Source organism: Salvelinus sp. IW2-2015, linkage group LG1 (assembly GCF_002910315.2).
Source record: "Salvelinus sp. IW2-2015 linkage group LG1, ASM291031v2, whole genome shotgun sequence".
Classification (NCBI taxonomy): Eukaryota; Metazoa; Chordata; class Actinopteri; order Salmoniformes; family Salmonidae; genus Salvelinus; species Salvelinus sp. IW2-2015.
Window position 1 is genome coordinate 39,742,794 of NC_036838.1, and position 11,425 is coordinate 39,754,218.

Sequence of the window (11,425 nt, forward strand, 5' to 3'; positions counted from 1 at the left end):
TGCTCATGGGTCTGCGTACCACATTTAGCAGCCCCCCTCTTGACAGCGGAGAGAACATTTTTACATTTAGAATACATTTTGTGCAATTCTACACATTTTGCAATTAGGCGTAGAGACAATGTTGCAGATTCAAAGCAAGCTTGCTGCAATTCTAGACATTTTGCCATGAGGCTCAGAGAAGATTTAGCAATTTCCAACTAAATTTCATGCAATTCTGCTCATTGGCATGGGGCGAGAGGAAAATGCTGTTTACAGCTAATTTCCTGCATTCTAGTTTAACACACCTCAGGCTGTGTACGGGCAATTTGACCAGAAGGAGAGTGATGGCGTGCGTGCATCAGATGCTGTGGCCTCCACAAATCTGAACCTCAACGCCAATTGGAGATGGTTTGTATGAGTTGGACCACAGAGTGAAGTAAAGCAGCCAACAAGTGCTCAGCATATGTGGGAACTCCTTCAGACTGTTGAAAAGCATTCCAGGTGACTGACTACCTCATGAAGCTGGTTGAGAAATGCCAAGAGTGTGCAAAGCTGTCATCAAGGCAAAGGGTGGCTACTTTGAAGAATCTATCATTCAGATACAGTTGGAAATACATTTAAACCCAGTTTTTCACAATTCCTGACATTTTAATCCTAGTAATAATTCCTTGTCTTAGGTCAGTTAGGATCACCACTTTATTTTAAGAATGTGAAATGTCAGAATAAAAGCAAAGAGAATGATTTAAAATCAGCTTTTATTTCTTTCATACACATTCCCAGTGGGTCAGAAGTTACATACACTCAATTAGTATTTGGTAGCATTGCCTTTAATTGTTTAACTTGGGTCAAACGTTTCGGGTAGCCTTCCACAAGCTTCCCACATCAGAATTTTGGCCCATACCTCCTGACAGCTGGTGTAACTGAGTCAGGTTTGTAGGCCTCCTTGCTCGCCCACTTTTTCAGTTCTGCCACATTTGTCTATGGGATTGAGGTCAGGCTTTGTGATGGCCACTCCAATACCTTGATTTGTTGTCCTTAAGCCATTTTGCACCAATTTGGAAGTATGCTTGGGGTCATTGTCCATTTGGAAGACCCATTTGAGACCAAACTTCCTGACTGATGTCTTGAGATGTTGCTTCAATATTTCCACATAATTTTCCTCCTCATAGTATGCCATCTATTTCGTGAAGTACACAGTCCCTCCTGCAGCAAAGCACCCCCACAACATGATGCTGCCACCCGTGCCTTCACAGTTGGGATGGTGTTCTTACAGCTTGCAAGCATTCCCTTTTTCTTCCAAACATAACAATGGTCATTATGGCCAAACAGTTTCATTTTGTTTCATCAGATAAGAGGACATTCTCCAAAAAGTACAATCTTTTGTCCATGGTGCAGTTGCAAACCGTAGTCTGGCTTTTTGGGGGGGGTTTTGGAGCAGTGGCTTCTTCCTTGCTGAGCGGCCTTTCAGGTTATGTTGATATAGGCCTCGTTTTACTGTGGATATAGATACTTTTGTACCTGTTTTCTCCAGCATCTTCACAAGGTCCTTTGCTGTTGTTCTGGGATTGATTTGCACTTTTCGCACCAAAGTACGTTCATCTCTAGGAGACAGAACATCTCTTCCTCTGAGCGGAATGATGGCTGCGTGGTCCATGGGTTTATACTTGCGTACTATTGTTTGTATCGATGAACGTGTACCTTCAGGCGTTTGGAAATTGCTCCAAGGGAACCAGACTTGTGGAGGTCTACAATATTTTTCTGAGGTCTTTGCTGATTTTTGATTTCCACATTATGTAAAGCAAGAGGCACTGAGTTTGAAGATAGGCCTTGAAATACATCCACAGGTCACCCCAACTGACTCAAATTATGTCAATTAGCCTATCAGAGCTGCTAAGCCATGACATATATTTTCTGGAATTTTCCAAGCTGTTTAATTAAAGGCACAGTCAACTTAGTGTATGTAAACTTCTGACCCACTGGAATTGTGATACAGTGAATTATAAGTGAAAATAATCTGTCTGTAAACAATTGTTGAAAAAATTACTTGTGTCATGCACAAAGTAGATCTCCTAACCGACTTGCCAAGTGATTGAAAAAAAAAGAGTTTTAATGACTCCAACCTAAATGTATGTAAACTTCCGACTTCAACTGTATATTTTTATTTGTTTAACATTTTTTGATTACCATATGTGTTATTTCATAGTTGTGATGCCTTCACTATTATTCTACAATGGAGAAAATAGTAAAAAATTAAGAAAAACCCTGGAATGAGTAGGTGTGTCCAAACTTTTGACTTGTGCTGTATATACACACTACATGGCCAAGACACCCCTTTAAAGTAATGGATTCGGCTATTTCAGCCACACCCGATGCTGACAGGTATATAAAAAGGAGCACACAACCATGCAATTGTCTGGTCCTTGTTTGGGAACAGAATGGCCTGTACTGAAGAGCTCAGTGACTTTCAACATGGCACCCTCATAGGATGCCACCTTTCCAACAAGTCAGTTCGCAATTTCTGCCCTGCTAGAGCTTCCCTGGTCAACTGTACGTGCTGTTATTGTGAAGTAGAAACATCTAGGAGCAACAACGGCTCAGCCGAGAAGTGGTAGGCCACACAAGCTCACAGAATGGGACCGCCGAGTGCTGAAGTGAGCAGCGAGTAAAAATTGTCTGTCCTCGGTTGCAACAGTCACTACCGAGTTCCAAACTGCCTCTGGAAGCAACGTCAGCACAATAACTGTTCGTCGGGAGCTTCATGAAATGGGATTCAATGGCCGAGCAGCTGCACACAAGCCTAAGATCACCATGTGCAATGCCAAGCGTCAGCTGGAGTGGTGTAAAGCTCGCTGCCATTGGACTCAGGAGCAGTGGAAACGCATTCTCTGGAGTGATGAATCACGCTTCACCATTTGGCAGTCTGACAGACGGATCTGGGTTTGGTCTATGCCAGGAGAAGGCTACCTTACCCAATGCATAGTGCCAACTGTAATATTTGGTGGAGGAGGAATAATGGTCTTGAGCTGTTTTTCATGGTTCGGGCCCCTTAGTTCCAGTRAAGGGAAATGTTAATGCTACAGCATACAATGACATTCTAGACGATTCTGTACTTCCAACTTTGTGGTATTAGTTTGGGGAAGGCCCTTTCCTGTTGCAGCATGACAATGCACCCGTGCACAAAGCGAGGACCAACTCCATATTATGCTATATACTTTTTGGGGGTGAAATTGATCTGAGGGCCTTCAAAAGGGGCCTTATCTAGTCTTTATAAAATAAATGCATGCACACAACGCAGAGGAGTGGTGGTTAATCCTGTGCATGCACGTGTACACACACACTCCCCAAACAGGCTCTCCATGTGAGCTAAACACATCATTAGCCTTGTTGTCCTTGTGTTATTTGGTGCCAGTCACCGTCATTCCAGGAGATGGTTTGACGTGGTGTGTGTACACTRAGGTGTACAGGCTGCCAGGCAGCACCAGCAGCACCAGAGGCCTGAGATGTGGTGATAAACAGTAAGCCTCCATCATTCCTGCTGCTGCTAAGCCCCCTGATCCCTGTGGTGATACTAGTTTGGGGAACTCATTAGCTGGGCTCCCCTAGGGAGGGAAGAAGGGAGGGAAGAAGGGGGAAAGGTGGGAATGGGAGGCAGTTACAGTATGTCTGCCTCTATGTCCGCTCTATTTCCTTCCTTCTCTCTCCTCTCTCTCTCTCTCTCTCTCTCTCTCTCTCTCTCTCTCTCGCTCTCTCTCTCTCTTCTCTCTCTCTCTCTCTCTCTCTCTCTCGCTCTCTCTCTCTCTCTCTCTCTCTCTCTCTCTCTCTCCCGAATTTGGTTTCCCCTCCTCAACTTGTTTATACAGCACTCAAACCCTACCCATGGGATTACACACTGTCTACTACACAGATCTTGAATCAGAAAAATGTTCTCTTACCTGTGCTTTCCAAAGGTTTTAGCACTATGCTTCACTAACTTAAATGAAAACTCCACCCCAAAACGATCTTTTTTATTTGTTTCAGTAGTCTATTTTTGACATAGTCTYAAAATGTTTTGCTTGTCAGCACTCAAGTTTCCAAGATATGTAACTTTCAAAACACAGAAATCATCCCCGTATGATGCATTTTGTCTCTTAAGATGCAGAAACGCTGCATCACATGATGAAAAATGCATCATAAGGGGATGATTTCGGTATTTTGAAAATCCAACATAATTTACAAAAGAAGCATTCGTGAATTGGACCATTTTCCTGTCCTGCTAAACATTCAAAATGTAACAAGTACTTTTGGGTGTCAGAGAAAATGTATGGAGTAAAAAATACATTATTTTCTTTAGGAATGCGGTGAAGTAAAAGTAAAAGTAGTCAAAAATATAAATAGTAAAGTAAGGTACAGATACCCAAAAAACCCGACTTAAGTAGTACTTTAAATCATTTTTACTTAAGTACTTTACGCAATACTGTAGCTAGGGTTACAAAGGGTCGGAAACTTTCCAGTAAATTTCCTGAATTTTTCCGGATATTTTCCATGGGAAGTTAAGCCTGTGAATTTGGGGAATTTTGCTTAAATTCATCAAAAAAGTTAGCTTATAACAGTGAACCTTTTTTTGTGCGATACACATAAGGCAATTATAGGTCTTGTGGCATATTTTGGTTAAACTATCCCCAATTCAATGGAATTGCAACCCTCACATGTACAGCTGATTCTCACGATCTTGCACACTAATGAGATGCTATTGAGCCCACACTACTACACTGTCTGAGCCAAGGACTACATGCTTTCTGGTAAGTTTTGATTATAACACTGGGTGGGGTGAATATATTTTATATGACATACATTATTTTTCGTTAGTAAATAGTAGCCTACAGCAAAGTGTGTTTAAGTCATTTCTAATTTGTTAACCATTTCTGATAGTTCATTTTTGCTACCATGTGGATTTTAGCTTGCTTGAGCCTGCTAACTGAGGAGTGTTAATTCACCTGTTTCCATACATGTTTAATTTTAAGACATTTATCTTACAAAATAATTGTTTAATCTAACTGCTTAACTATTTATCTGTACATGGAATTGTATTTGTTTTGTTTTTTACTCCTTTTTCTAATCTTTACAGGANACAAAATAATTGTTTAATCTAACTGCTTAACTATTTATCTGTACATGGAATTGTATTTGTTTTGTTTTTTACTCCTTTTTCTAATCTTTACAGGAAAATGCCACCGACACTATCTGATGTGTGGCGACATTTCACTGCAGCTAATGTAAAAGGAAAAGCTGTGTACATTTGCAAATACTGTGCCAAATGACATGTGAAGAATGCAACAAAGATGCAGAATCATCTGGCCAAGTGCATAAAGTTCCCTCAGTGCTCACAACAAGCAACCTCTGACAAAAGTCCCTCTACTTCTAGTCAAGGAGAAAATTATGAATCAGACACCTTATCGATAGCAACAGCTCATGGTCCTCCTGGAATCAGAAGTTTTTTGACTCAAGGGAGGAACGTAGTCAGAGAAATGCTGACTAATGTCTTGCTCGAGCTGTGTATGCAACTGGTTCACCTCTGATGCTCACAGGCAATGTGTATTGGAAGAGATTTCTGAATGTTCTTCGCCCAGCATACACCCCTCCAACCTGACATGCTTTATCTACTCATTTGCTGGATGCAGAGTTCAACAGAGTTCAAGTGAAGGTCAAGAAAATCATAGAGAAAGCAGACTGTATTGCTATCATCTCTGATGGGTGGTTGAATGTTTGTGGGCAAGGAATAATTAACTACATCATCCTCCACACCTCAACCATTATGCTACAAGAGCACAGACACAAGGGACAACAGACACACCGGTCTCTACATTGCAGATAAGCTGAAGGCAGTCCTCAATGACCTTGGACCACAGACCGTATTTGCACTGGTGACATACAATGCTGCGAACATGAAGCCTGCTTGGTCTAAAGTGGAGGAGTCCTACCCTCACATCACAGCCATTGGCTGTGCTGCTCATGCATTGAATCTGCTCCTCAAGTACATCATGGCACTGAAAGCAATGGATACACTCAACAAGAGAGCCAAAGAAATGGTTAGGTATGTGAAGGGTCATCAAGTTTTAGCAGCAATCTACCTCACCAAGCAAAGCGAGAAGAATAAGAGCACCAAATTGAAGCTGCCCAGCAACACCTATTGGGGTGGTGTTGTCATCATGTTTGACAGTCTCCTGGAGGGGAAGGCATCACTCCAAGAAATGGCCATATCACAGTCTGCCGATATGTACAGCCCCATCAAATCAAACTTTATTTGCCACATGCACCAAATACAACAAGTGTAGACTTTACCGTGAAATGCTTACTTACAAGCCCTTAACCAACAGTGCAGTTCAAAAAGAAGAAAATATTTACCAAGTAGGCTAAAATAAAAAGTAAGAATGAAAAGTAACACAATAAGAATAACAATAGCCATCAAGAGGATCCTCCTGGATTATGTATTTTGGGAGAGAGTGGTAAGCAGCCTGAAACTCCTGAAATCTATAGCAGTAGCCATTGCACGGATTGAGGGAGACAATGCCATCCTGTCTGATGTTCAGACTCTGCTTGCAGATGTAAGAGAATAAATCCGTACTGCCCTGCCCACTTCACTGTTGCTCCAAGCAGAGGAAACTGCAGTTCTGAAATACATCAAAAAGCGTGAAGACTTCTGCCTGAAGCCCATACACGCCACAGCGTACATGTTAGACCTCAAGTATGGCAAGAGCATCTTGTCTGGTGCAGAGATCAACAAGGCCTATGGTGTCATCACTACCATGTCTCGCCACCTTGGCCTGGATGAGTGCAATGTTCTTGGCAGTCTGGCGAAGTACACTTCCAAGCAAGGGCTTTGGGATGGAGATGCAAAATATGGCAGTCGTGCCAACTTATCTCATCAGCCACCTGGTGGAAGCGACTTTGTGGATCTGAGGCTCTTTCCCCTGTTGCCTCCATCATCCTCCAAATCCCATCAACATCAGCTGCCTTAGAGCACAACTGGTCCTTGTTTGGGAACACACACACCAAAGCACGCAACAGGCTGACCAATACAAGGGTTGAAAAATTGGTGACCATCTGGGCAAATTTGAGGCTTTTTGAGCCTGATAAAGAGCCATCCTCAACAACGTTGGAAAGTGACAGTGAAGATGAGGTCTCAGAGTCTGATGGTCAAGAGGTGGACATTGAGGAGGTCCATGGAGAAGACATGGAAGCCTGAGAGAAAGACAACCAAAGCTTTAGTTTCTAGACTATAATTTTACAGATGTATGTTGAAAACGTTTTTGGGAGACGTGATGGATCATTGGGGAGCATTCAATATTCCCTTGCTTTTGTTGTTTAGTGAAATCATCCCATGTGAAGAGTCAACTCATTTAATTAGTTCAATCCGTAACTAAATTGTTTTATTTATTTATATTGGAAGGATTTAATAATTTGCAATTATGTCTACTTATGATGAGGTGAAAGGTTTATGTTTCTGTCTCCATATGACATGGTAAATATATACAACGCAAAAAAACATCTACATTTAAATGGTATTAATATTAATTTGCATATATTTCCATTAATTCTCACGGAAAGTTTCCACCTCTGAATATTCCCCAAAATGTGCAACCCTAACTGTAGCTAACACTTTATGTATTTCTTGTTACATCTCCATCCTGGTACAACCCCAACTTCAATAGGAAAACCAGTCAGTTAGCAAACAACAGGAAACAGCACTGGGCCCATGCCTACCATTGTGAAAACCCTGAGTGTAATCCAGCACTAACACCTATATGGGCTTTAGCTCAGTGGGTAAACGTCATCTTGAGTGAAACAGATTACCCAAGATCAATACCTAGTCAGTCCACTTCACATTGGTGAAAACAGGTCACATTGGTGCCTTGACCTGAGTCACACAGTTGATATCTAGCCTATCAGTTGCTGAGGTCAAATTATAGTTGATGTAATTCTGTGAATGCCTACGTTTTAGCTCACTTTCAAGGTGTTGGAAAGTACAGATGACCTGGGCTCAATACCATTTCCCCTGTGCTATCATCTATGATCTCTACTAGTGTACTATAAGGATATTAGAATATCATCCTAATCCTGCATTGTTTATGTGTACTTCTGAATGAGCATGGTGGGGTGAAGACCAATCCAGTTATATAAGGATGTGTTGGTGAATGGGTTATCTGAGAGTCCCTTTCAGTTACAATGAAAAATCCAGTCTATAACCATCCCAACTCTTCGCTCCATGGGTGTTATTGGCAGGGATAGATCAAATCACTCCGTGCTTATCGGACAGAGACGTGGCTCAACCATTCATGGAGAAAATATAAACATTAATTTAAAAACAGGGAGAAACATGAGGGGGCTCTCACGCACACGTGCTCACGTCATCTCTGGTGGACCCGCCTTGTGACTTCCTATGCCAGGATGTGGTTTATACTGTAGATGCGCATGTAGCGGCTCGCATGGTTCTTCTGAATGGAACAATGTGACGGTCGGAAAGTGACAGCCTTAACCACTCGGGGTTAACGATTAAGCCTGGTACGGGCCGTTACCGTACATAAGGCATGCACACCTGCGCCCACACAGGCTGCAGCACACATTATAACCGAGTGCAGGATATGAGACAACCGTTGTGTGGCGTTCAGCAGTGCCCTCTGTTCTGCTTCTGTTTTGAGTTCTCTCGTCTCCTCTGTGGACCTACGCGTTTTAGGTAAAGAACTGTCTGTTATACCTGATGTGCTGGTACCGATCCAGACCTATTGGATGGGGGATGCTGAGCATAGACTATTTTCATGTTTTATTACTCACTGCACTTCCTATCTCTCTCTCTCTCTATCGCTCTCTCTCTCTCTCTGTGTGTGTGAATAAATGTTTAATATCGGTAAGGGAATATTTTTTGTTGTTGTCATGGCCACTTCAGAGAATATTTCCTGCCTCGTGTTAGCGTTACGTTAAGGCTCGTTTATCTGTCAAGCCAGTTGCTTGAACTATTTCATTATACATAACTGGGCTGGCTACACTTGGAGAGAAAAAATCCACATGATCTGTCATTTAATACAGCGATCGTGTTGGAATTATTACTAAAACAGGAGGGTTCCCCCTATTCAGCTACGACCAAGCTTGTACTAATTTACGCCTTTGCCATGTTGGGCTGYGGGGTATTGGTCTTGACTACTAAACAGAGCAAAGGATTGTTCCAGGACCAGGGGGGAAACCAAATGCGCACTGACGTTTCAGCGTATCCTCTACGGATGTCATAACATGCTGGGAGAGAATCAGCGTTAGAGGATGTACACCTTGACTGAAGGCAGATTATTTATAGCCGGTCAGAGGAAATTACATGTTTGGCGCTGTATCCTGTATATATATATACCCGTTTGTAAACGTTCCTATAGGCAACCCCTCTTCATAACGCCAAACAAGAGTGTAAAGCATGGAGAGTTGTTGGCACAAAACACCGCTTTTAACGGTTAGCCGACCCTTAGTAAGCTCATCTTGAAGTAGACAGCTGAAAGTAAAGGCTGATTTAGGTGGGCTAGAGCCTAAGTGTCTAAGGGTTCTGTTCATCCAKAGATCATGATCATGTCAAGAAATTATGCCGCTGTGGAATTAGGTAACAATGTAGACCTATTGATATGGATATCACCCGTTTGAGGATAACATAGGCAAACAGCCTACAATTGTATTTTTAAATACCTCACCAGTGCCTACCAAATAAATKCAGTATTGCCATGTCCATTCCATTGTAGACAGTTGCGCGCAATAATGCCATTTAAAGGCAAATGTCCACAAAAGCCAATAAAACAGTTTGAATCAATTTTGTAAAGYTAATATTTCATGTGAAAGAGACAGAGCATGTAGCCTATGCATAAACGTTATTCTTAATCTCTTCTCTTTTAGGAGAACCGTGGCCAGAGCGCTGGAGGATAAGTACTTTTCCGCAGTTCAGTAACCCTATCCGTGCTGCAGATCTTTAAATACTCCTCATAAAATAACCACGTGGTGTAAGGTGAGACCTTCCCAGCCCCGGACACCCCGACTGGCGCGAGCTAGTCTGAGAGGACTGTCAGAGTGCGTGCAGGACTGGACTGCGCTCTTGGATGACTTTCTGAAAATAACTACTGGACCTAGGCTACTTCATTTACTTTTTAAGACCAACTTTTTAATACCCTTTGGCTACCAGACGTTATTGACCAGATTATGCTATCAGAGAACATTGACCAGATAACAATTTGTTTGTTTCTTTGTTTTTGATATCTTTTTTGGAAAATATATGTTTCATTCTTCTATCCATCTGTCTACCTTGAGCACGCAGTGAATGGAGAACATACTCGAGCTTCTCCCGAAGCACCGGCAAGAGGGTACGCACGCCTGGGGGAGAGCGGCGACTCACACCTGCCTTTGCAGACGCAAGAGTAGCCTAGTTGCGCCCTTGAATCGTTTTTTTATTACCACATAAATTCGCGTTCGTGACCACACCTGAGTGCCACTCACCAGCATTTTTTAATGGGATAAATTATGTTGTGAGATCAGGTTATTAAAAACCGATCAAGGGAAATCTAAACTCAATTAAACGTCCCACACCTTTTGGCCATAGCCTATATTTCTCATTCAGTCTACTGTCCCCAAAAGCTTCCGCATGGTACTTTGGTCGAAAGAGCAAGACAAACCGTCGGACACTGACATGTCATCCGGGGCGATAGAGATGAAGAAGGAGGTGGTGCCACCAGCATACCTCCACTCCAACGGCTCCGTTCACCCAGCCATCCTCACCGAGGACCCCGAAGAGATGAGACCTGAGGAGAGGGGCGAGTACGAGCTCACTGAGGTGACATCCGTCGCGGACAGGTCTGGTGAACCAGGAGATGAGGAGCGGGAGATAGTGGTGATAGACTGTAGGGCGAATGCCAAGGGCCAGCGCGAGGAGGACGCTCTCCTGGAGAACGCCAGCCAGAGCAATGAGAGTGACGACATAAGCACTGACCAGAGCCCAGAGCCACCGGCGCCATTGAAGGAGACCTCCTTCTCTATTGGCCTCCAGGTGGTCTTACCGTTCCTGCTGGCCGGGTTCGGGACGGTGGCGGCGGGTATGGTGCTAGACATCGTTCAGGTGAGGAGAGACTATTTTGATGTTTATTGCTAATTGGGATGCTTGGGACGACCTAACTCCGACGCCACCCCATTGAAGAAGACATTTTAAACGGTTAGGGTTTAGGGTAGGGTTGTCCCAAGGATTCTGATTAGTCTACCCTGTTTTGATTCACACCAATTTATTTCTGATGTGACAGATCACATGGTCAGACAAAAACTCCTGAACCTACTGATTCAATCTGCAGTATGGACTAAGAAACAGAGTGTTGAGACATAGTTCTGTTCCACCTGTAGGCTATAGACAACACTAGTCCCTGTGTCARGAACTGTACTGTAATGTGCTTATGCTACCTCA

The 11,425-nt window shown here is 42.9% G+C and overlaps 1 pseudogene; it reads left to right on the forward strand.

Annotated features, from left to right (window-relative positions):
- The first annotated feature begins 8,422 nt into the window (after positions 1-8,422).
- Positions 8,423-11,425, forward strand: part of LOC111967500 (solute carrier family 41 member 1-like) — a 37,821-nt pseudogene continuing 34,818 nt past the window's right edge.